This window comes from Phoenix dactylifera, chromosome 5 (assembly GCF_051530095.1).
Source record: "Phoenix dactylifera cultivar Ajwa chromosome 5, Ajwa_hap1_PhDact_Kaust_v1.1, whole genome shotgun sequence".
Classification (NCBI taxonomy): domain Eukaryota; kingdom Viridiplantae; phylum Streptophyta; class Magnoliopsida; order Arecales; family Arecaceae; genus Phoenix; species Phoenix dactylifera.
In genome coordinates, this window is record NC_143194.1 from 2,904,222 (window position 1) to 2,930,102 (window position 25,881).

At 40.1% G+C, this 25,881-nt stretch overlaps 1 long non-coding RNA gene across 1 annotated transcript; it reads left to right on the forward strand.

The window, feature by feature from the left end:
* Positions 1-1,019: 1,019 nt before the first annotated feature.
* Positions 1,020-9,497, forward strand: LOC103721101 (uncharacterized). Its single transcript, XR_015986863.1, has 3 exons — positions 1,020-1,378; positions 8,754-8,847; positions 8,925-9,497. It is a non-coding gene; the product is annotated as an uncharacterized LOC103721101 (long non-coding RNA).
* Positions 9,498-25,881: the final 16,384 nt, after the last annotated feature.

Sequence of the window (25,881 nt, forward strand, 5' to 3'; positions counted from 1 at the left end):
GAACACGTCTGGAACTACGTCTTCACAGCTTAGCCAAAAAAACTTTCAGTGCTTAGCCAGAAACAAACAAAACAATGTCCTCAGTATGTCCTCATGCCCAATCTATAAAGGCGTTCCTCAGTCTCTCGCGGCCTCATCATCATCTATCCTCACCGGCCCTTTCCTTCCTCAAGCCGGCCTCCCCTCCTCCCTCATTTTCTCTTGATTCGAGCCCCATGGAGCACAACCCTGGAGCAGAACTGGACATCACCATGGCCCGAGCCCACGGGGGCCGTGATCGGAACCTCATCATAGTCGGCGAATTCGCCATGTCCGTTGCCGCTGGCGATTTCATGCTCGCAACCGCACCACTTGCTCCGATCGATTTTGTCCTCTTCACTCTCAGCCTCCTCCTGGTATGCCTTTGGATGGTTGGCGCTACTACAAGGGGACCGTCGCCCCTAGTCTCCACCAACACAGCCAAAGTTTTGGTCTGTGTCACGCTGTCGCTGACAGCCCTGCTCCTCAGCCATCGTCTCCGTTTTCTGGCCGCCTAATCTTTCGAGCTGGTCCAGAAATGGAACTCATGGACCTCTTTGTCAATAGTGCCCTCCCTGGGCATGTATAAATGTGTAGTTTGACTTGTGCTTGTTCTTTAATTTCGTTCGAGCTGGTCGAGAAATGGGCTTCGTGGACCTCTTTGTCAATAGTGCCCTCCCTGGTCATGTATAAATGTACAGTTTAACTTGTGCTTGTTCTTTAATTTCGGCGTTCCATGTTTTGGCGCTTGTGCTCTGTTGTGTGCGGTGAGCGTGCGGTTCCGGGTTGCTCTTGCGGGACTGTGATGCTGGAGTAAGAGAGTTGATTTTCTTTGATCATAAGAAAGAGCGTGCGTACGTAGGTGATATAATTAAATAAAATAGGGTGCATTTCAGAAAGCTACACCCCGGTCCCATCTCAGAAAGCTTCCAACTTTCAGGCAAATCTAAATTTATTTTTTTAACCACCATCTGATCATAGAATTTGGGGCCTCTTTGCTCACAAAAATATTTGTCTCAGTCACTAGCGTGGCCCAACGGTGACCAATTGATTCCCTAAGTGGGACCAGGAGGCGTAGGAGTGTGTGTGGGACCCCACATGCCGCGAGATGAGGAAGGCCACCGGTCTCTTGCCCCCGTCCACGCCCGTTTCTCACTCTCGCCGTCCACCCCCCACTGTTCCGCGGCCGCGGCCGCTGCCGCCCTTGCGTCCCTTCCCCCAAGCTTCGGCTGCAGGGGTTGGCGGAACTTCGTGATAGCTTAGGTCGTCGAGTCCACCGTCGTCGCCGATGCGGCTGTTCTCGCTGTTTTCCTTCAAAAACCCACAAATATCCGCGGATGAGAGCACTGCGTGGGGCTCGGTGAGTTGCCTCTATCGCATCTTTGATTGCACATGTCTTAGATCTGTTCAAAAGCCCAAAACGCTTTTAATTTAATCTTATTAAGGTTTGGGGCGTTTTAAAGTTGATCCGGTTTTGTGATTATTCTTTTAGTTAGGAATCCAAATCCTACCCCCATGATCGGTCATGTGGTATCGAGATCATGTAAATACCGATTATCGTGGATCCAGTTATCGTAACAAAAAAAAATCGTATTTCTTTGTATATTTTTGTGTTTTTATGGGAAGTTCAGTTTTTCTCTGAGATCCTTCTAGATTATTATGGTTGCCCTGCGTTCTTAGCAAATTTACTTTAGTAGGCACATGTCTTTATTTTTTTCTTTCACGCGCTACTTGGATGGAAACCAGCCCTGATAGCAGTTTGAAAGCAAAAATTGGATCAGGCCAATTGATGGAGATGATTCCATCAATGGTGCTCATTTGACTAGTTGAAGTAGATGAGATGACCGTATCTTGATCTGCTTGTGACCACTTTCTCTTCTGTGGTGGGTGGATTATTCAGACCAGTGTTAAGCTATTTTGTAGATGTAGCCTTGACAAAGGATAATCTCGTGATGATAATTAAACTAGAAAGAATCCGTAACTATGTAGATATATAACTATGATTGCAGAACTATACTTTCTCACAGAAGAAAAGAGGTTCCATAATTGTAGGATGAGCTGAAAAATAGATATTGAATTGTGCATTGAGATGCATTCTTGTCCCAATTTAGATTATATTCGAGGTGTTGGCATGATTGATGTAGGAGAAAAGCAATTACTATTAGTTGGAGGCACCATTAATTAAACCAGGCAAACTAACAACAGCAGCAGCAGTGAAGGAACATCATTTGCAAAAAAGTTCGTAGCAAGATTGGCATGTCTTTATAACAAGTTTGAAAGATCAGGGTAGCTAAAGCTCTGAAGGCAAAGTATGAGGTGCATGATGAATAGAGATCTATGAAGTTGAATGGGCAGTAATTAAATTTTAAAGATAGTAACTTCAACAACCATAGTAGATTTTCATTCAACACTTCTTTGGTGTCCATGCTTCCTATCACATTTAACTGAAATAACACTATTTTAAATCAGTCAGAATGAGAAAATATCCATGTAGACATGGTTGTTGGTCTGGAGAAACAAACCTGTCATACTCGGTAAACACTCTTTTAACACTATTTTGCCCCCCCTGATATTTCTGAACTCTGATACTTCTGCTTATTTTTTGATGCAGTATTTCTTGCTATTGATGTTTTGACTACAATCTGACTTTATATGTTATACACAGTAAACTGCATCATGTATCTTCACCAACCTTACAGATCATCTAGGAGCTTTTACTTATGGTTTCTGATCCTCTTCTTGTGTGCTCTTAAGAGACTGTTGAGTCTTGGAGAGACGAGGTTCTACACGAATTGCTTTCTTGCCTAAGCTAAATTACACTATGTAGTTGTGGACCCTTGTGAAGATATACCTGCTGGTTATCTCACAACTTTCATGGGTAAATGCGGTTATGCCAGATACTAGAGGAACAAACAAAATCTGGAAATAGGCCTCTCTTCAGAGGAAACACTACTCTTTATGAAGGAAGGAACAACATAATCTTGAATCTGTCAAGCGATTTAAAGCATCATTGGAAATTATTAGCAAGCCTCTAAAATACTGTAGGTAGAATTAACTAATATGCACTTCTAGGATGATGCTCTTCCATGACCAATATTGTTCTTAATGTTGCGGTTGTAAGAGCACTATTACTCATTGATTAACATTTATTTTCTAATGTTTTGTCTGTTTTATATTTAGTCTTACATTTTCTGTTATGCCTCTCTGCCTTTTTTTTCTCCCTTGGTTCTTTCTTTTTATCAAAGCTTAGTTTGGAATTGTGAGATAGAACAATATGCTCATAAATTGTTTGCTGAAGTTCTATTTGCTATTCGTTCGTTCTTTTGTCCACATGAATTATCATTTATGAATTGTTAGAAATGCCCAAGTTCGCTTATAGAACTTCTAATTTATTAATATGTGAATCATGTTATTGATGGAATATTGTGATTAACAACAAGGATAATGGAGGGTTCAACAGAAAGTTAATTGTAAGTTTGGATTCGGCCTCTATAAGATGTTTCTTCCAACAACCTGTGAGTAATTAGTAAAAGAAATTCTGTCACTCTTAGCTACATCTTCAATTTCTAGAAACCTAGAGATTAGTCGCGATGGATCCTTAACTACATCCTCCCATGCCATGACATCCTCCTGTTGCTTTCTTTCAGCGTCATCTTTCCTCCTGTTGCAAATTACCTTTTAACAGGCCGTTCCCCACTACTTCCCTTCATCCTTCGTCTGTCATATTCCAATACCTGAAGTTGCACTCCACGGAGTTAGATGCCAAAGTAATGATATCACTTTGGCCCTGCTATGGTACACCCTTTATTCTGCAATGCTGCTTGCTTTCCTTTTCTTTGCGGGAAAGGATCTAAATTGTTATGTATTATAATCATAATATATGGTGGATGGTGAGATGAAGAGGTGGATTAGAATTATGTATTTTTGACTACTCAGTTGATTCAACCACTACACTACTTCAATGAGCATTTCAGAATGAAAATTCATGAATTTTTTTCTCTCTTGATCATTTATAGATCATTTCTATTCTATTCATAAGTCTCATCGCATCGTGAATAATTCACCAGGTCATTGATATGGATAATATCCAAATACCAAATACGTTCTATATGTGATTCATGTAAAGAAAAAGAAGTTGTTTTTCTAGAACTCCCTCAGTCACAAATATCCATATTTGGTACTAATCCTCGGTGCCATCCTTCGAAACCGGCCTCGTCATCCCCATTGCTTCTTCGTTACCTGGCTCACTGAGCTTATGGCAACTCGTCCATCGCGAGTCCGCTCGCAAGCTGCTTGATAAAATCCCTCATGCAAACACCTTTCTCTAGAGTGCCATCCTCTGGGCCCACTCTGCACCCACCAATGGCCCAAAGCCTCTCATCTCTTCCACCATATACGCGCCGCTCCTTGCCCCACAACTGCCCCAACTGCTTTACCCATGGCCATCGAAGGCCTGTGCTTCCATCTCCATGTTGAGCATTTGCAAGGCCATCCATGGCGTGTGGTCAAGACCCACGGTGCCAGTTTTTATATATTCATCGACACATCTCTCATCAAGAAGCACTAGAAATTCGAGGACACAGATAATGCTTTCCTGGTACTATATCGGTATCGGCTAAATGGTGATCCCACCTCATTTGGTTAATCCATTGCAATATCATTTGCAACTTTGCAAAAAGAAAAATTTAAATTGGAGCTATTAAAGTTTCATCCATCTAAACAAACAAATTTCAGCTGTATGCAAATGTAATTGCTGCAATTTCAGTTGCATGCAACTTTTATTACAATGTATCTGTAGTTAAGGGCTTTCTCTTGTGCTTAAAGAATAAACTCAGTACTAGGGAAAATCTTCAGAGGAAGCTAGAGAGATATGTAGGAGTCATTGACCGACAGAACTAGTGGATCATTTCTTCCTCCAGTGTGATTAGGCCAAGGCCATTTAGGTTGTTGTTTGTCAGCAGTTGGAAGTACCACATCCACCATCTAAATTCTCAGATCTTTGTATAGATTGGAAACAGAAATATTTTGCAAAGGATATTCAGATAACTGTATTCATGCTTATTGCCGCAATCTCCTGGTCCTGCTAGAAGGAGAGGAAGTCTAGGCTTTTCTAAGGTCTCCTCTGCAGCATCCACTGCTTGGCGAGAGCTCAATCTGTTTAATGATTGGCTGGTTCTTCTTCAGCTAAAGGACCTTCCTAGTTACAACAAAGTCTGAGCGAAGCTAAAGACTGTACTAAGAGATTTATCTGATGGAAAAAAGATGGAGGGCACTTTGAGGGATTTGATCACCTCTAAGGCAAGAATAACAGGCTTGAGTTTAAGTCATCTTTCTGAAGTCGTCTGAACCAGAGGCGATTGGACTGCTCTAGGACTTTGGAAACCTTAGGTAGAATGGTCAGGGGCTTAACTGGGATCGAAGCATCAGATTGCTCCTTCTGTGAAGCTATTCTAATCCTAGTCTTTTTCTATTTGGATACTCCCCTTTGCTGTTCCCCTATTCTGTCCTTCCTCTTATTTATTTATTTATTTATTTTCCTTTTCTTTGTTCATATATTTGCTTCTTATCTGTAACATATCGATTGTCATGTAATTCTTTTTAGTTCTTTTTAATAGATTGGATGACTTCTGCCTCCCCTTCCATTAAAAAAATCTCTAATTACTGGAAACAAGTGTTCTCTCAAGTTTCACCAACAAGTTGGGACGACCTATAAGGTGATTGGCAAATCACTGTGCGCGCCATGCCACTTTGAAACAGAAAATGGACATAGATTCATATGGAGTGTGGTAGCTTCTTAGCCTCAGTCTAGTCCAAAATCATGAGAAACCAGACCTCTCCCATGAGGGCCTGTCCATGGAGGAGAAATCCTAGGCTTGTGCTCAAACAATGAAAGAGCACGAATAGTGGGACGAGGATATCAAAGGCTATACCGTTGATAACATCAGGAGAAACAGCGTAGCAATTGAACCACGATTAGTTCTTTTTTGTTTTTTTCTGCTCCATCGTTGTCTTTGATTATGATGTATCTAAGTAGTTTACGCTACAAGATCATTTTAAACTCCAGCACACAACTTTATATGCTTTCAAAGAGATCTTAAGGTTCTGGCTGACACATTAGCAAGTCGTGGGTAATCTCTGTGTGGTTTAAGTTGTTAACAAAGACCGTAGCTCAAGATCTTAAGCATCTAGTAGAAATGTTTGAGAAGGATTTACTAGAGTCAACGAATATCTGTTGGACATGATAAATAGTGGTATTGACTCTCTTGCTAGACACAGGTGCCTTCCATGAGGCTTTGAGATTCATGCTGGCTGCTTCTAAATCCATGAGTTAAAACACAATCGCCTTCAAGTCAGTGGGGCACATATTGCAAACCTGTGCATATGACATGCACATATTGAAAGCAGTTGGCCTATTGTTTTGTTGGATCCAAATCATGAAACATCAATGTAATATTTCATCACCTCTATCTATTTAAAGCATCGATTATTACAGTATTTACTCATTCTGGTTTGATACGATACCCATCAGATCAACTGATGGACTGATAACATAGGCTTGTGAATCATGCTCGAGATGCATGAAAGTATGGATTATTAGCTCGACATCCATGGGGAAGGATCCTTGAGTCCAACATCATTAGCTCAACCTCATGCGCTCGGCATATATCTCGATAAATAGTTGAAGGATCCCTGTGCTTTGTCAGACCATCAAAATGATCAGCTGTGTCAAAATTGCCTGTATTATATAGATTGAAACGTACGGGCGAGATTATTAGGAGGGTTTTGGCAATTAATTTCTTACCTCTACTATTTATGCAAGGAGAGAAGGGTGAGCTTTGGACTTCTAGCATCCACTGTGTTATTCCTTTCTCTCCCATTCCTATCATCTTGATTCAAACTATAGTTTGTTGGAACGTACTCCCCATCCCTCATTTTTTCATAACATTCCATGTTATCCTTATTTTGTAACTACTCAAGCTCAAGTACAAATACAGATATCCTCTTCGCAATTCAAGTCAAAGAGTGAGATCTTCCTAAATCCTTAGTTATTTTATTGTATTAGAGCCTTCTGACCAATGTCTCTCTTACTCTCTTTTTTTCTTAATGGCATCATCTTCCACTTCTACTTTGGACCACCCCAATCTCTACTCCTTTCACGACCCAACATTACTCACCCTGATTGCAAAAGTATCTTTTTTATAGCAATAATGCCAACTTATTCCTATTCTTCATGGTCATAATCTAATGAGGTTTCTTAATGGCTCATTTCCTTCTCCGTCCTTTTTTATTTCTTCGACTTCTCTGTTATCAGATTCTTCTCTGGTGCATCGTGCCTCATTGAAGACCTCCCATGGCCCAAACCAACTTTTACGAGGTGGGAATTTTTTTTTACACTACCTGGAAAAATTCTTGCTCGAGTAGTTGTCGGTACTGCCCCATCCCTACTTGGACCACTTTAGAGCGCTTCTTTGCAACCTCATCTTGTGTGCGTATAATGCAACTAAGATTGCAAGTTGCAATGCTAAACTACTAAAAAGTCAGTTTCTCCATCATTGATTATTTGTAAAGGATGTCTGACTTGCCATATCAGCTCAACTCATGTCAGATTAAATCTTATTCTTCTCATACTTGTAGGTATTGGACTCGAGTGCTTCTTGTTATTCTGCTAGTAGATTAAAGAGCTTTTATAATTCTTCTTGCGCCTCCAAAGCAAGTGGAGGAAGTGAGACTTCCCCCAATGTATTTTAAAAGTAATAGAAAGTATAGTGATGTTTTACAAGAGAGTATAGGAAAATGAAACATAAAGTGAGTAACTAAAGGAGGGAAGACAATCCGATAGAAAGGGTCTTGTGACTTCTAGATGATTCAGCTGAACATAAGTAATGCTACATTGAGAAGGAGTGAAGGGTTTTATGAAGAACAGAAGAAGCTGGAGACTTACGCTTATGACAGAACCTGAAATTCCTTTCATGCCAAATATGCCACATTAGAGCCATGAACAAATGATCTCATCCTTTCCCTAAGGTAGACTATACGTTTCTTCTCCATTATGATGACTATAAAATCTGAAGATTGTAAGACAAACCCCTAATATGGAGACATGATACAATAGGCGACCAAACAGCTCGAGCAAATAAAAGGCATCTCTAAACGTGCACCATATAAAAGGCAACTATTGCCAACTCTCTATCCTTTCTTGGCCAATGTTTTTTTATGTGAAGTTTGTTCGTCAAAACCAACCACAAGAAAATTCCTTTAGGAACTGTGTCCCGAAACGTGAAGCAGGTGAATTTTGGGGCATCTTTCGTGTTGTAATATTAAGCATCGCTAATCGAATATTATTTCCACCCTAAGACGAGTCTATTCGACTTAGCTTGATGTAATATGAATGATGGTTGAAGTAATCTAGGGGAGAGTAACACAAAAGCTTGTTAATTAGCACACTATAATGCAGGTATGGACTTAGGCATGTGTAGTTTTCAGCAGCTGTGCCTTCATTTTCATGGCAATTCATGCATAAGAGGAGTGTCAATGGGCCACATGGGCTGAGCCCATTTCGGCTTTATCCTGAGAAAGAACCACAGGCCCAAGCTTGCTCCATTCTGAAGCAGGCTTCATGCAGGCGTGAACGTGCGTGGTGTAAGGTTTTCAAAGTCGCGATTTTGGCCAAAATCAAAGTTATGGGCTGAGAAGGAGTGAAGGGTTTTATTGAAATATATACATTCATTTTGTAGGACAGTCGTCACGGGACAGTCGTCACAGGCAGTCGTCATCCCCTCGGTTTTGGGCTTCTCCTCCATTATAAGCTTCTCGAAGGGGAAGGCGATGGTCGTGAGCAATCTCAATTCAAGACCTTCTGGTATTCCCGTCTGTTTTCTCTCTCATTTTCTTTCATTTCATTTCAGGGGGTCCGATGGCCGCCTACGACCTCGCCCAACGACTCCTCCCCGGCCAAGCTCCGACGGAGCATACAATCCGCCGCAGGCTGGTGGCGGTCGCCATGTTTGCCCTCTGTGTCGCCTTTGGAGGGTTCTTGCTGGCGGGCGCTCAGTCGAGGCTTATATTCCAGATGATGATTCTGATTGCCAATTTCACAGTCTTCTTCCTTGGCCTGCTGGTGATCTACTTCTTTATGCCAATCTCCTCCGGGATACCAGGGCTGCCGATCTCCGCCGATAGATTGATCTCGGTGACCCTAGCCGTATCCGTATTCACCATGCTCCTTAATTCCACTTGTCTCCTTCTGGTGGCCGGCTTATCGATTTGGACCTATAGATGATACTCAAGGAACGCCTTAATCCCTGTAGTCCGCTGGTTCTGCTTCTTTCTGTTTTAAACAATCAAGAGCTTTTTTTTTGCTAGGAATAATCAAGAGTTTTTCTCTGTTCTGTGTTACTAGTGTTTTACGAGTGTTTGCTTCACTCTGTTCTGTTTGTTGAGTTCTTCAAGTAAATGGGGATTGTTGTTGTTTGCTTCTACTACCGAGATTATTCTTGTGTCCGCTTTTGTGTTGTTTTTAAGTAAAAACTGGATACTTCGAGAGCCTGTTTAAAAGCATGGAGAAATTACTAGATGATGAACAAAATTTAGCAATTGAATGATGAAAAATAAGGTGGTTCCCATTTGGGGGTTGAGTTGTTGAGTGGGTGGTTATGTGCAGGCGGAGGTGGTGTTGATGCGGAGCTGTGGAGGTGGTGGCGGTGTCCAGTTGAAGGTGGAGATGATGTCGTCGACAGTGGTGATGGTGTGGAGGTGGAGATGATCTGATGATGCCGGTGGTGGCAGCTGCGATGGCCTAGATGGAGGTTGTGTGAAGATGGAGGCAGAGGTGATGACGGTGGTGGTGTGTGATGCTTGTGCCGATGCCACGGTGATGGTGGTGCAGAGGTGGAGGTGGTGTGATGAAGGAGCTGGTGGTGTTTTGGAGGTGGAGTTTGAGATTATGCTGGTGCCGACGCCGATAGTGCTGTGGAGGTGGAGGTGGAGGTGGAGGTGGTATTGATGCCGATGACTGCGGCGATGGTGAGGTGGAGGTGGAGATTCCGATGACTGCGGCGGCGGTGGAGGTGGTGTAACGGTGGAGATGGCACCAACATCAATGGCGGTGTGGAGGTGGAGTTGCTGTTGATGCCGGTGGTGGCAGTGCTGGTGGTGTGGCAGCGGCGGCGGTGGTCTGGAGGAGGTGGTCGAGATGATGCTGGTGTTAGCGGCGGTGGTGGTGTGGTGGGGGAGATGGAGATGATGCCCATGCTGACAGTGGCGGTGGTGCGGAGGCGGGCGCTGCTGGGTGGAGGAGGTAGAGATGATGCCGGCAGTGGTGGTATGGTGTTGAGGTGGAGGTGAAGATTACGCCGATGACGTTGCTGATTTGGAGGTTGATATGGTTATGATGCTGGCGACGGTGGTGGTGTAGAGTTTGGAGGTGGTATTGATGCTGCCGGCAGTGGCGGTGGTGGAGATGATGCTGGCAGAGGCGTTGAGGTGGTTCAGAGGCGGAGGTGGAGATGATGCGGGTGGCAGTGGTGGTGTGGAGGTGGAGATGGTGATGAAGATGGTGGTGATGGCGGTGAAATTTTTTGGTGGTGGTGGTGGTTGAGAGGGATATAGTGACTGCTAGTTGTGGGGGTGATGGTAGTGGAAGGTGATATAGTCGTGGTTTGGAAGTGGTGATGATGACGGTGGCACGGGGGGAGATGGAGGTGGAGGTGAAGGAGATTGTGGTGGCGACGGTGGAGACCGACGTGATGGCGGCGGCAGCAGCATCCGTCATGGGCAGGAACAGAGGGAGGGACAGATCGGAAGGGACACAAAGATTCGGCCAGATTAGGGACAGGGGATGGAGGCAGGGCTGCCGTGTCCACTGCCATATCCAGTAGTAGAGGGTCGTTGCCACGAACCGAGTTGGGCTCGATGTCATGAAGGGGGAGAAGAGAAGCGATGCCATGTTTGATGTTCGAGAAAAGAAAAGAAAAGAAGGGCCACTCAAAAGAGATTGCTCTCCCTATGAGCAACAGAGAGTTTTTCCACATATTAGATTGCAATTTTTCGTTTTGCTGTTGATAGATATTCCTTCAGCATTTTTAGATTTGAGTATTGTTACCTGAAATCTAAAATTCATTATTTTTTACCATTACAACAATAATTTTGTAGTACTCTTTCGCTGCACAACCCGTTTCTTCAAAAAAAAAAAAAATCTCATGGTAAAATACTTGGGATGGTGAAATAGATTCATTTGTATAAAAAAAAGGGATCCCTCAGATTCGAGTTACTGACTCGATTATAGATAAGATAGAATCCTTTAATCTGAGGCTTCAATGGCTGAAGAGCAGGACACGGTTTGGGTGGGGCAAGTTGCCTTTGTCACCGCTTAAGATTGGATCCGAGTTTGGCATCACAGGAAACCATCTTTTCTAGGCTGGGACATGTTGTATTTTAGTTTCACTTTTTCGTCTTACGATATTACGAGGCGCTCTTCTCCTCCCCTGTATCAATAATTTCGTTATTTGGGAGTTGTGCTGGCTGCATCGTTACTTGGAATAAGGTCTGCGGAAAGTTTAATTTATTTTATGATTATTCTGTTTTTTAATAAGATCTTAGTGTCAGCATCTTATTTTTTGGGTTTCTTATCACTTTTTGTCCGTTTATTTTGATTTTGAGTTACTTGATCTAGATCCTGTAATTTTTTCTGGTTAACAAGTATTTATCTGCCGCTTATCTTACTATCTAAAAAAAGTTAGTTTCTGTTTTTGATGGAAAAATAAATAGTTGAATAGGTTATATTCAGATTGTTCAATTGTAGAATTTTTTTTTCTTTTCTGGCCTTTTGCGTGCTGCTTGGAAAGAAAGAAACCAGTGCTGACATAAATTAGTAATAGATTGCCGGCTTCAAGAATAGCGGGAGAGATGAAGGCAAAATGGAGTTGAATACCATAGCAAAATGAAGCGTCTCTCCATTTTCTCTTTGACCCATCTTTTCACCTTTTTTTTTCCGTAAACTAAACTAGTCCTTAGTTGTTCTAAGAAATGGGAGATTGATGATGAATACTAACCCTTAAGCTTGATAGAAATTAGGGAACCAATTAAAGAACTTTTCTACCGACCCATCACATCACTCTCCTAAAACTAGTCAATTAGATATATATCAAAATTGGAATACTCAAACTATTATTTTACTTGAATTTAAAATTTATATATTTAAAGAAGATTGAGAGGAAAAAAAGATAAGAAGAACAAGCGCACACTAAGTTACCGAGCAGCCAAAGGAGTTGCAAGGATCTATTAGTAATCAATAAAAAATTAACCTAGATGTGTAGCGAAAAAAAAAAAAAAAAGCCGGGATGTTCCCATCAATGGAAGGTTCAAAGAGTCGTTTGCAGGATAGAGAAGACCGAGCATGGGTGGTGAAGAAAAATTCTCCAATTTTTCGCAAACCAAATATGACAAAACAACCCCATCATGTTTTTTTTCCTCCAAGTGGTCCACAAGGAATCACCTTCGACAGCCATCTTAATCCAATTAGCAGTCCTTTTGACCGTTGACGCCTTGCTCCCTAATTATTAATTTTTTTTGGTACAAAGTCCGAGGCACATTGGTTGGAATGAAACTTGATCTCTAATTATTAAAAATAGGAAAGCCTCCTTCGCTCATGAGTAAAACAGCTAAAATCCCAGACGCTTATCCACTTTCCATATTGCGAGGCCACTTAAAATCGAGAGACCCCCTCTTCTACGATTCTGATCCCATCTTTCACTTGTTAAGGCTCTACTTGCCGGTGAATCAAGATTCCACGAAGCTTTTGTCTTGAGGTTCTTGGCTTTTCAAATTAAACTTGTACTACTGGCTCTCCTTGTGCATAATTTTGTAAGTCTAAATGTACCATGGATAATCCGTTTAAAGAAAGTGCCTTTTAAGTTAGTATTCCGGTGAATCATATTCCTTAAATCCTAGCTTGCCTTTTAATTTAGTATTCCTTTTACCACCAATTAAAAATGTTGACTCTACGTATACAAGTACATAAGGATCAACGTTCTATGAAGGGAAGACAAAGAAAACGAACCATACTACATGATGGGACGTGAAAAGTATGATTGATTCCAAATTTTTTGTGCCCAAGTCCGGCCTTCAATCAACTTTACTTGTGCTGTAGCAAGAAACTTGGAGTATTTTGAGGCGCCATTTTTTTTTTCCACCTACCATCCTCTCACGGAAAAAAAGGTGCATAAACTTGAAGCTTTTTATACTCATGTTGTCGGTAAATTATGTACAAAACCCATATTTTGTCCTGCCCATATGTATTCCCACATCATAGATTAGCTTTGGTAGATCAGATCTAAGCCATGGCCAACTCTTAAAGAGTCCTGAGGCCCTCAATAAGCCCAATCATCAGGTCTAGGTGCAGACCTGAGACTTTGACCAACAATTTAAGCGCAGCATGACTTGAGTCCAAATGGTGTGAGCCCTGAATTAGTCCATCCTTCCTGACAAAAATGTCTAAGAATATATTGGATTTGGTGGGCCACAATACATGAAAATTAATTAATCTAGATGAAACAAACAAGTAGCACTCCAAAACATAAAATATGGCCTACTTACCATCATAACCAATATTTCATTTTTTGGAGAGAAATCTCGATAATATATATATAATTCCAACATCAAAAGACAAGATAATAAATTGAACAACAATTTTTTTAAAACAAAAAAAAATTGAAGAACAACCAAAATAAAGACTCGAGTTTCTATTTCCACCGTTAAAAAACAAAATTGAACAACCACCAAAATGAAGTCTCGAGTTTCCATTTCCATCGTTAAAGATAAGGTCGAGTTTTTCTTGTTCTTTCGTCGCCGTCCTTGACCTCACGCAAGTTAGAAAAGACAAGTCCAAGAGTAATTTGTTTCCCATCCTTGCCTAGAAACAGACCCCCGCCTGGCCATTCGTTTCCCATCCTTGCCTACAAAGAGACCCCTCGCCTGGCCATTTCTTTCCCATCCTTTCTTGGCTCCTCCCAGGCCCCTTCCTCACTGTAGTATTAGTATTTTCTTTCTTCCGATTCACCGAACCAAGTCCATGGCCCTCAACCCACCTGCCGATCTCCTCGTTGCCATGTTTGCCCTCTCCGTTGCTACTGGTGGGCTTCTCCTCGTCACCGGGCGGCTCGGCTTCGGTGGCCATTACCACCACCTTCTTGACCCAGCACCGTCGCTCTTTATGAATCTTATCACCTTCGCCCTCGGCATGCTTCACATGATCGTTTCTGTTGCCTGCTTCTCTACTGCACCATCGCTCGCCGTCGCCACCGCCGCCAAGGTTTTGAGATGCCTGACCCTGGTCATGTCGTTCACTGCTCTTCTCCTCCATTTCACTCTCCTCGTCCTCACCATCTATTGATCAGCACCGCTGGAACTAGTCGGCCAACCACCGTCACGCAACCAACCTCGTGGGTTTCCTCGACTTACTTGCTCCCTTATATGAGTATACGCCTTGTATTTACGCTGTTGATTTCTTGAAAGAATGTTTTGTCTCCCTTATACGAGTTTACGCGCTGTATTTTGAGCACTGGCAACATCAGTATCACTTGTTGTATCATCGTACCATCATCTTTGTGTGAGGAATAAAAGTTCTATGAAGCTCGATGTGGATGGAAGCAGTTCTCTTATTTTTATATTTTTGTTCTTTGAGTGGGCACATCAAAACTCCTTTTGCTGATGGTGGAACTTTTCTTTTGGTATCAACTCATGCAACGTGGGCGTGGGATCCGATGGCTCCTGATGCATAGCCCCAAAATATACATCGCTACTGGGGGCTCTTTAGCCCCCAACTGGTCCTTTAATTTCCTTCGTTTCTTCTACCCAGCAGTTCTCTTGTTCCCCCTTTTCCTTTTGCCTCCCAACTACATATAAGTGGAGATAGATGGCCGGAAAAGAAAGCGCCCACGCAGGATTGGGAGTGTTGGATAAGGGTTTGATCTGCTCGCTGATGAGATTCTCGAGTTCTACCATGTTTTATCTGTTTATGAATTTCTGGTCTTTGTTTCATTTTTTTTGTCTCGCTCCTTTCTTTTTTGTGCTATCTAGATTTTTTTTTTTTTTTCTGTTTTTGGAGGAAAGAGTTCGGCTGGGCAAGCCCCAGCCCCTTACCTGGCTTATCTAGATTATCTTAGAATTTTTCGAAATTGGAATTTTTTATTCTTTTCTTATTTTATTGTGTTATCACTATTAAACCTGCAAAAGAAAACAGTAAGTCCCAGTATTTTGGCTCTACATTTAAGCTATTGCCTTCTGTTTTAGATTTTCAACAAGAGGATCACTACTCTGTCTTCTTAATTTAACTATTGTAGTTTGTTCATCTTGTCTTGTAAAATTTAAGGCATCTTTTTTTTTTGGATTTTTTCACTTCCTCTAGGAAGAAGAAAAGACTTCCAGGCTTTGATGTCAACTTTTTACCACTGAAGTGAAGGTCTGTGCCAACATGGAAACAGAACATAACTGGTTTTGCCATAGAAAATGGTCAGCAGCATAGAATAAGAACTGGAGTCTGCTAATTGAGAGCTTAATTCCGTAGAGAATTTTGATTCCGTAGAACCACTCGTTTCCTCTTGATTAGTATAATAATTATAGATCATGCGGCTTTGACATTTTGACAACATGTAAATTATTGTAGAGACTAATTCCAGGTAAATCCGCTCTAAAGGATTGATCACATATTATTTCATGCATATTTGATTATGGATGCATTATCTTTTTGAAGATTTAAGAGTTAACGTTGTATGGTGTAAAATTAAATAAAAGAGGCATAATATCCACGATGAATTATTTTGATCAAAGAATCAAAAGTTTATGACTTTGTTTACTAAAAGAGTCACTGACCATGTCTGCAACTCATGCAATACTACTTAAATTCAAGCAAGTAGCAGGCATTCAAAGTATCTACTCATTTGCCGGTTAGAGGTTAACTATGTTATCTAGTTTTAATAAAACTTTTATTATGTTGGTATTACTACTTTTAATGGTTTCTCGGTTACTGTCAAGGAAGAAGAGATGAGGTGTGGATTTGGGCTTCCTTTTAGCAGTGAAATTTTGACTGGATGTCAGAACAGCGTCAACATTGAGTCCCTTTCATTAGTGTGCCAAAGTCTGTACATAAGAATGAAACATGTCAGAAAAGATCAACATATGGACTGCACAGTTTGTATCTTTTATTGTTTTGGAGTTTTCCTTAATTTCACGGTGGGAAATTTCTCAAGGATTTGATAACGGCAATCAATTTTATAGTTAGTTACATCTCTCTAACTTCGGGCTAATTACACTTCAATCATAAGTTTTTAAAAATAATTTAATTAGCCATCAAATTGTTATTGCTAAGTTCTCCATCCATCTATATCTGTTACAAATAATTATCATATGAAGGTTGTGTGATAACACAATATTCATAAAATCTTAGAAATACCCTTCCACTAAGTTAGCAGGGTTCTTATTAGAGTGTCCACTGGTTGTTATGGGATCTATATAGGTGAATAAATAATAAAAAATGAAGTACTTTGAGATCTATGCACGCGGATAAAAAATAGGAGGCGGGGTGTTTTGAGATTTATGTAGCCAGATGAATGAGAGAAGACTGAGCGCTTTGAGATGTGTGTTATGTTATTCTCAACATATCTGGACCATCAGCAAAGGAGGTAGGGTTCCGTAGAAGAGGTGGGTCCAGACGATGAGTGATGAGTGGATCGGACTTGACGGATTGAGGCGCTGGTACTGATTAGGTATCCTCCAATCTCGCTCGGACAAAGAAACATAGCGAGATATGTTCGTTACACTTCCAACTATTTTTCTCCTTCTCTTCTTCTCCTTTTTTTTTTTTTCTTTGTATAGTGAGGTGAAGATGGGAGACTTCGAAGTGTTATTCTTCTTCACTTGTGGAAAGGTTGCTATTCCACAAGTGACCGATCTATAGCCATTGTAGGATGAAGCGAACATCGGAGGAGAAGATCGTTCAGTTTGATCGACTCAAAAAGCCTAATCTGCTGCTAAATCCGATCCGAGGTCGGAGCGCAGATCGGTCGATTCTGAGGTCAGCTGAAGACGAGGTGGGCAAACCAGTTGGGGTGTCGAGTGCTGGCCTTCTCCGTGCTCAAGTTGGCGTTGAAGACTCGTACCGAATTGGTTCATTGTAAATTTAACCTCTCCTTCTGAACGACACTTAATCATCAGTGAAACTTGAGACCCAATTAATAAAAACTACACGGTCAACCCATAGAGTCCCACACCGGCTATGAATGCTGTGATTTGTCCACACAATCCCTCCTTGATCCGCTGTGTGGATGTCCCAAAGGTGCTGCTTTCATCAACAATTCAGCCCAGGATCATCTATGTTCAGTTGCCCATAAATACCGTGTTTCGTTATTGGTTAAAAACTGAATAATTTCAAATTATCTAGTTAACCAACTAAACAGCATTAAAAAAGTTATGGATAAACTTATGTGGTCAAAGATCCCAAAAAAGGAGCTCAAGAGAGCGAAAAAAGTTAGCCATCCAGGCTGTACTTTGAATGCTGAATTGCTAACCACCCCTTAAAAAACTTTAACTATCGGTATTCATCCTCTAATCAGTTAAACGAAGAATAACTTTATTCGTTGTTTGATTGGTATTTCCATAGTTAGATAAAGTTAAAAAGGTACAGAGGTTGGGATTTTTAAGAGGCCTTTGGTGTTACTGATTAGTATAATACTAATAGAGGGGGATGGAACATGACGCTAAGAAACGGGAGTCTTCGTGCAAGTTCCTTTCTCCAATTTCGCATTCACTTGGCGTGTTGTGGCTCACGCCTATGGGAGGTCCCCTGTTTTCCCTCTCTTAACTCTTCGGCCACGTAAACGGTAAACCTCAGAGGCATAAAGCATTGCCCATCTTTGGCTGGAGTGCAGCATCCAGGAAAGAAGTGTAGCTAAGTTGCTTTGCAAAATTTTCTAGGTTGGAAGCCATGTTATTTTTATTCAGTTTAATCCATCTAATCTACTACCCTGTGGCTAGGCACACACCCAAACCGAGTTTGGACCAGACCTTGCTAGTACGAACTGAACCAATCTAGTTTTCGTTGGAGTCATGACTTGAATCAGAACCCAAGGTAATAGAATTGAGTTGGATGGAATTCGTGAAAGATAAATACTAATGACTCATTTGGTCTTGACTAGGTCAAGTGTAATCCAAAACCAATCAGGTCTTGTTTTGAATCTCAGACGTATCATGATTGATGTCATCCATGATGACCTACTAACAAACAAAGGGGTTAAAAAAAAGGAGAGATGGGAAGAATAAAGAAAATGGAAGAGATGAGTTGGGCCGTGTCCTCTAGAACCGAGAGTGCCTTCCTTAGAAGTGGCAATTTATGATGTCATTCATCAATCTGGCCGGCAAATGATTCATTTTAAGAAAAATTTAATTTACTATAGATAGATTTGGATTATAAATATATTAACCTATCTATATCTAAATTTAGACTTTTGACCCATTTAATCTATTTTAATTTACTTAATAAATAAATTAGATCATAATCCGATCCATTTAATTCATTTAAATTCTGCTTAACCAATTTGTGTCCAGTTTAATCCAGCTCGTTTACCTGTTTAACATATTTTATCTATTTAACATATTTTATCCATTTATGTTGATTATGTTTAATCAATAAATTATATGGATTGAATTGGGTTATCTATTTGATGAAGAGGTTGGATTCAAAACTGAATTTTTGATTTATTTAATTTGAAATAATATTTTTTTAAAATTTTTGATATGTCTAATTCGAAATGATGAATTTTTTATATGAAATCTAAGGCTTGTTGCCAACTTGTCGGCATAGGGAAACCTATGCGGCACCGAAACAGCAGGAATATTCTATGGCTTGTCTCAGTCCACTTGGCCCCCATGTTATCCTGACCATACTTGTGTTCTTTTGGCCTACTAGTGTCTATTTTTATCTTTATTTTTTAAGGAATCCGAAAGTGCCTCTTGAAGTTGAATGGGAGAGGGGCGGCGTTTGAAGAAGAAAAAAGAAAACCAAAAGAAAACGAGAGACGGGAAGAAGCAAGAGATGAGTTGGTCCCTTTTCTTCTAGAACTGAGTTAATATATTTAAATTATAAATATATCAATCTATCTAGCCTTATTTATTAAATTAATCAGATTTAAATTTAGACTTTTGGCCTATTTAATGGATTTTAATTCATTTAATAAGTAGTTCAGATCAACTCGATCTATTTAATCCATTTAAAATCTTCTTAACCAGTTTGTGTCCAGTTTAATCCAACTCATTTAACATATTTAATCTATTTAAATTTATTTAATTCATTAAATTTTAATTTAATATATTTTATCTATTTAATTTGATCATGTTTAATCGATAAGCTATATGGGTTGAGTTGGATTATTTATTTAATAAAAGCGTTGGATTAAAAACTAAATTTTTGGGCAGTTTGATTCGGGAGGATGATTTTTTTAAATTTTTAATATGTTTAGTTTGAAATGATGAATTGTTTATCTGAGATAGGACAACTAAAAATCTAGCTAAAATCTAGATAGGACAGTCGCACCACCCACTTTTTCAATCCATTTGACTGCGGAAGAGGCTTGTCGCCAACTTGTCATCACTAGTGACAATGGCGGTACAACTTGCCGGACTCCTTTCCCACGCCACCAAATACCGCCTAACTCCTTCCACACGCCGCCAAATTCCCCCAACGAAATCCCTGATTGACTGCACTTGTGCCGTACAGCCAGACCGGACAAAAGAGAAGTCAATGCGGCCCTTTCTATTTTCTTATCTTTAATTTGGATGCCAAAAAAGTCGCAAGATTCCGCGGTTGATAACGCAATTTATATTAACTCCTTTTATAAAAACTTAATGATATTAAAATTAATAATACGTTATTCAAATTAAAAATCCAAAGTATTGCATATAGTTTATAAAATAACAAATGTCTAGAAACTAAAATTTCATATACCTTGATGATTTTTAACTTTATATGTCAAGTGTGTATATGAAGAAATGATATCAATTCAACCAGGATAGCAAAACACACACACACATATATATATATATATATATATTCAAAATCACTAATTTTTGACGGTAAGATCATAGTAAAATATAATATTATACTATTTCAATCATCTATTTTGATATTAGGTTATATCCTATCAAAATATATGAATTCAGTTTCTAGACATTTTTTATAGCAGAGATCATACTTAATGGTTTGGATCTTTAATTTGAATTTTTCATTGCTAATTTTGAATTATTAACTTCTTTTCGAAGGAGTTACCAAAAAGTATGCTACCCAACTCAATTTGAATATATTTTTGTCATAAATAAAACAAAATGTATGTAATCCAACATAGCCCATCCACAGTCCTATCAATAGTGGTTAGTGATACGCAAATAGGCACATACATATATACATATTTTATTTGATGACGAGATATTTTATTTCCATTTATTAATTAACTATAACTATACAAACAGCTCTTGATCTCTTTTGATTTATTCAGAGACGAACAACCACAGCTATGCCTAACCTGAACTGTCACCAAAAGGGTACAAACTAGATTTGTGGGTGAGGTCACGATGGTGTTGTCAAATTACATTATTAGTCTTCGAGTTAAGCTGTCACGCAACCTTTAACGTTGATATCCAGAAGTTAGTCAGTCAAGTCAAGCTCTTCGAACTCTTTCGACCACAAGAAGAAAGGTGCTTCAATTTCTGAAGTTGCGTTCTTTAATTTCTTGTCGAGTGGCCAGTGGCGATGATGGCCTGGGCCAATGGCTGAGGGCAGAAAGAAGTGCGAGAGATACTTTTTATTTTTTGTATTTTTCTCATTTTATATATCTATTATCTATCAATTTTTTTTATTTTATATTTATGTAAATAATCAAAAGAACTTTATAATTATTTTATAATTTGATCTAAATACTTATAACAAGAAAATCAATTCACAACTTTGAACCTTTTATTTTTATTTTCCCATATCATGGAGATATTTACTTCTAATAACACAATTGAAACCTTGGGTTATATGGTAGTGGCATAAATATGACTCTCCCATAAAAGTGGCAATTGAGTAAGGTCGGATTGGATATAGGCAAATCTAACTTGTTTGCTAAATAGATAATCAACTCAATCTGAATAATCAGTTTATTAAACAGATCAAGTCAGGTTAAAAGAAATAAATAATCAAATAAATTTTTAATGAATTAAATGGATTTAAACAAGTTAAGCAGGTTAAGCAGGTCACGTTAAAACAATATAGAACTAGATTAAGCAAGTTTTAAATGAATTAAATATATTTTAAATAAGTTAAACAGATCTTTAACTGCTTACATGGGTTGTATCATAGTTCGATCTAAATATTAAATAGATCAAAAAATGTAGACTTAACCTCAATCCACCTAATAACTAGGTCTACACGGATTATTTTATTTATGATTCAAACCTATTTATACTAAATTCGAACTCATTTATAATTAATTATTTACGAATTGAGTTGATAGGTTGAATTATAAATTGACATTCTATTTTTTTCATATTTTACTCAACTTTGTTGATGATATTGTAATGGTATAAAGATGGGACTGTTATGCAATCATAAAAGATGTATTTAAGCTTTTTAAATACAAAGCCAGCTCCACCCCCTACCATCGCCATCCGTTGGACTCCTATGATGGATCATATGATGTGGGTCACAAGAAAAGAGCACGGACTTTCATATGATGGGTGATGTCTTCTAGAAAACCCGACTCGAGCCGTATACTTTCGAGTGCAGTCAATGCTCGGGGTGGAGTTTGGAGGTGACTTCTTTATATAGTCCTCGAGTAAATGCGTTCACACCACTTGGCCCACCACGTTATCCTGACCATCCTTGTGTCCTTTTGGCCCACCAATTTATGATGTCATTCATCAATCCGGCCTACAAATGGTTCATTCTAAAAAAATATAATTTGCTATAAGTAGATTTAGATTATAAATATATTAACCTATCAAAATTTATTTCTTAAATTGGTAAGATTCAAATTTAGACTTTTGACCTATTTAACTTATTTTAATCTATTTAATAAATAAATTTATTTATTCTATTTAAAATTTGCTTAACCAATTTAGTTTAATACGAACCGTTTAATCTATTTAAATTTATTTAATTCATTAAAAATCTATTTAATTTATTTAACTTGATTCTGTTTAATAAATAAATTATATGAGTTGAGTTGGGTTACCGAGAGAGGATTCAAAAGTGAAGTTTTGATATGTTTACTTCTAGATGATGATTTTCTTAAATTTTTGCTATGTAAAAAAAATTCAAAATGATGAATTTTTTATATGATTGTGGAAGAAGCTTGTTGCCAACTTGTCATAACTAGTGATGATGATTTTACGGCTTCTAGCTTGCCGAACTCCTTCCTCACGCCACCAAATATCGCCGAACTTCTTTTCCGCACCACCAGATACCCCAAACGAAATCCCTGCGAGCAAGCTACTCGACAAAATAGTCGTCAATTTCGACCTCATATCCATGACCTTCTCCAATGAAAACGCGCCCAATCCCCAGATGCCGTGCTAAGTCCATAAAACAACTGACGGTCATGGTCTACTATAGAATTATCTGTTGGAGGAAAAATGGATCATCCAAAGCACGTGGTCAAATCGCCGGCATTTGATGACGAACGTGACGACAGCAAGCATACTTTCAGAGCGTCCGACCTCGGCACCAACAATCTCAGGGCTCACGACCCCGATCTCGGCATGGTCTCGACAGAGTTAAGCCCGGTCGACCTCAAGGCCAAGAAAGACCCAGTCAAAGGAAGAAGCAGACCTCCTCACTCCACCGAAAATCAAGTCCTCCATATTCGGGATCAAACCCCGCAATGTCCGTCTCAACGACTGTTAACGTTTTAATCCGCATGATCTCAACGGATCGCCAGCTAGCCCGAAATCTCGGGCCGTTTACGGTAACTCATTGATTCGCACAATCACGCTCGATCACAGGTAACTGCTGCACCCCCCCTCCTATAAAAAGGTGGAGAAGCTCCAGTGGGGGGACTTCTTCTTCCTCCCTGGCCACGACTTCTCTCCATTAAAAACCTCCCTCTGACTTAAGCATCGGAGGGCTGGCGCCGGAACCCCGGCCACAGGCTTCTTGCAGGTCCGCCGGAGACAGCCGTCCGCCGCCGCACCACCAGCTGGAGCTCCTTCCTCTCGGTCCGCGGTTATCCCCGGGTCCAATTTCTAGCAACACTATCCATCTGAAATTTGCCACTATCCTTATTAAGCTTTACTAAGCATGCAGGTTTTGCAACTGGTCTTAATTTGTTCTAACACAATGGTTCTTTATTTGATCATCACATATGTCTGGATCTGGAAAACGCTCCTTATAGCACTTTAGAGCGCTTCTTTGCAACCTCATCTTGTGCGCATGTTATGTAACTAAGATTGCATACTATTAGGTATTGGACTCGAGTGCTGCTGCTTCATTTTTCCAACTCCAATGAAATTATACACCGTATTAGCAGATGATCACCATGGCTCTTGATAGAATTCAGCCCAATGCTCATGTTGCTACTAGAAATTTATTTGACAGTATCATTGTCATCTTGGCCAACATCCTTCTTGCTACTAGAAACTGTTATTTTCAGTCCACAAATAATGAAATTGATAATTTTCAGTCTCCAGTCTCTACTAGCCATTTGAATATTCTAAGATAGGACGGACACGCTAGATTGGCATTTTGTGGCGACGCCCATGCTCTTTCCCTACAAATACTGGAAGCAGCACGCCCGTCCCACAATTCTCCTTGCCCTGCTTCTTTCTTCCCTACTCCCACCTCTCTTCTTGCCCCTCTCTGACCCCTGCACCTCCTTAAGTCATTGTGTTCGGATCCCATGGCAGAACGCCCGCCGGTCGCCATACGCCCAGCCGGCGGAGTGGGCCACCGCGGGCGAGTCGAAGTAGTCATGGGAGCCCTCTCCATGGCCGTTGCTGGATCTCTGATTTCCCTTCCACCTCCAGAGCATGGCGAGATGGATTCAGCGTCCATGATATATGTCATTATGTGTCTCATCACCTTCACCCTCGGCCTTCTCCTTTCGCATGTTTTCATCGCCGGCGTACGTTTGCCACCGGTTTTCGCCAATTACTTGGTGTCGGCAACCGTGGCTGCGATGGTTGCTGTGTTCCTCCTATCCCCTCCCCTATCCGAGCGCCAACTGAGGGCAAGTCCGAAAGCCAAGCAGCAGGGGAAGTGCATCATCCCGGTCTCTGTCGGCAGCTCTTTACCTTCATTTGGGGATGATGAAGAGTGTCCTCTGTTCTGTGAAGTTGGTGGAAGGGGGAAAGGAGTTGTGTGCTTCTAAATCTTATTTTTCTTGTACATGAATCTTAGATTTTGATTCCATGCTTTTGTAGAAACGAGTTCATACTAGAGGGATCCTCCTGCCCTCCCCTTTGTATATTCTCTAAGCTACAAACTTGATTTGTATCAGCGCTATAAAAGCTGTTGGTTTATTTTCCTGTATAAAAAGCTATGTAAGTTTCAGTGTCAGCACAGCAAAATCCCCCCAACAAATTCCCAGGTGCCGCCAATTCCCCGGGGTTAGCACCCCCACCCACCGCGTGCCCAAAAATCCAAGCTCATATCCCCGGAGTTTCCCTCACAAATTCCCATACCACAATTTAGGAGAGATTCTTAGTTGGACTCGGTCCACCAGCAGTGTTCACCCCCTACCAAAATCTTCTGACCCTGCACTACATAATTTTCAGTAGAATTATTAGTTGGACTAGATCTATCAGCTTCGTAGTGAACCAGTCAACCATAAAATGATATACATGAGAAGAAGTTATTTAAAAAAAAAAAAAAAGCAATGTAAGCCCGATTGCCCACCAGCATTGCATTCATCTTTGAGACACGTATTGATGGTGTGATCCCTCCTCGCATGATTAAACATAATCAAATTAAGCAAATAAAACATATTAAATAGTTTTTTTTACAAATTAAATAAATTTAAATGGATTAAATAGGTTAAATTCGTTGGATTAAATCAGACAAAAACTGGTTAACCAGATTTTAAATGGATTAAATGAATCTTTGACCACATAAGTTTATCACTAACTTTATTTCGCTGTTTAAGCACCTTTTTTTTGGATCTTTGACCACATAATTTTATTCATGACTTTTTTTTGATGCTGTTTAGTTGGTTAACTAGATAATTTAAAATTATTCATTTTTTAACCAATAACCAAACACGGCATTATAGGCAACTGAAGATAGATGATCTTGGGCTGATCGTCAATAAAAGCAACAGCTTGGGACATCCACACATAGGTAGTATTGCACAGCAAATCAAGGAGGGATTGTGTGGACGATTCACAGCATTCATAGTCGATCTGGGACTCTGTTGGTCGATCGCATAGTTTTTATTAATTAGGTCTCAAATTTTATCGATGATTAAGTGTCATTCAGAAGGAGATGGTAAATTCACAATTAACCAATTTTGTGCGAGCATTCAGCGCCAACTCCCACATCCAATTGAGCACGGATCATATGCATGCCGCTGAGTGCGATGCAGCCAATCATCATCATAAGATGGATGACCATCATATAAAAAATTCACAAATAGCTGGTCATCGACATGAGATGGATGGCCATCAAATAAAAAATTCACAAACGTAAACCATATCATAGAATCCAAATTATTTGATGACCATCGATTTTTGACCGTGGCCATCCAAAAATGCACAGAATTTTGGGCTGCCGTGGATATACCTCTCATAGGCCCCATGTTGATGTCTCTAATTAAAATCCCAGTACAAGTGTCATAACCACGT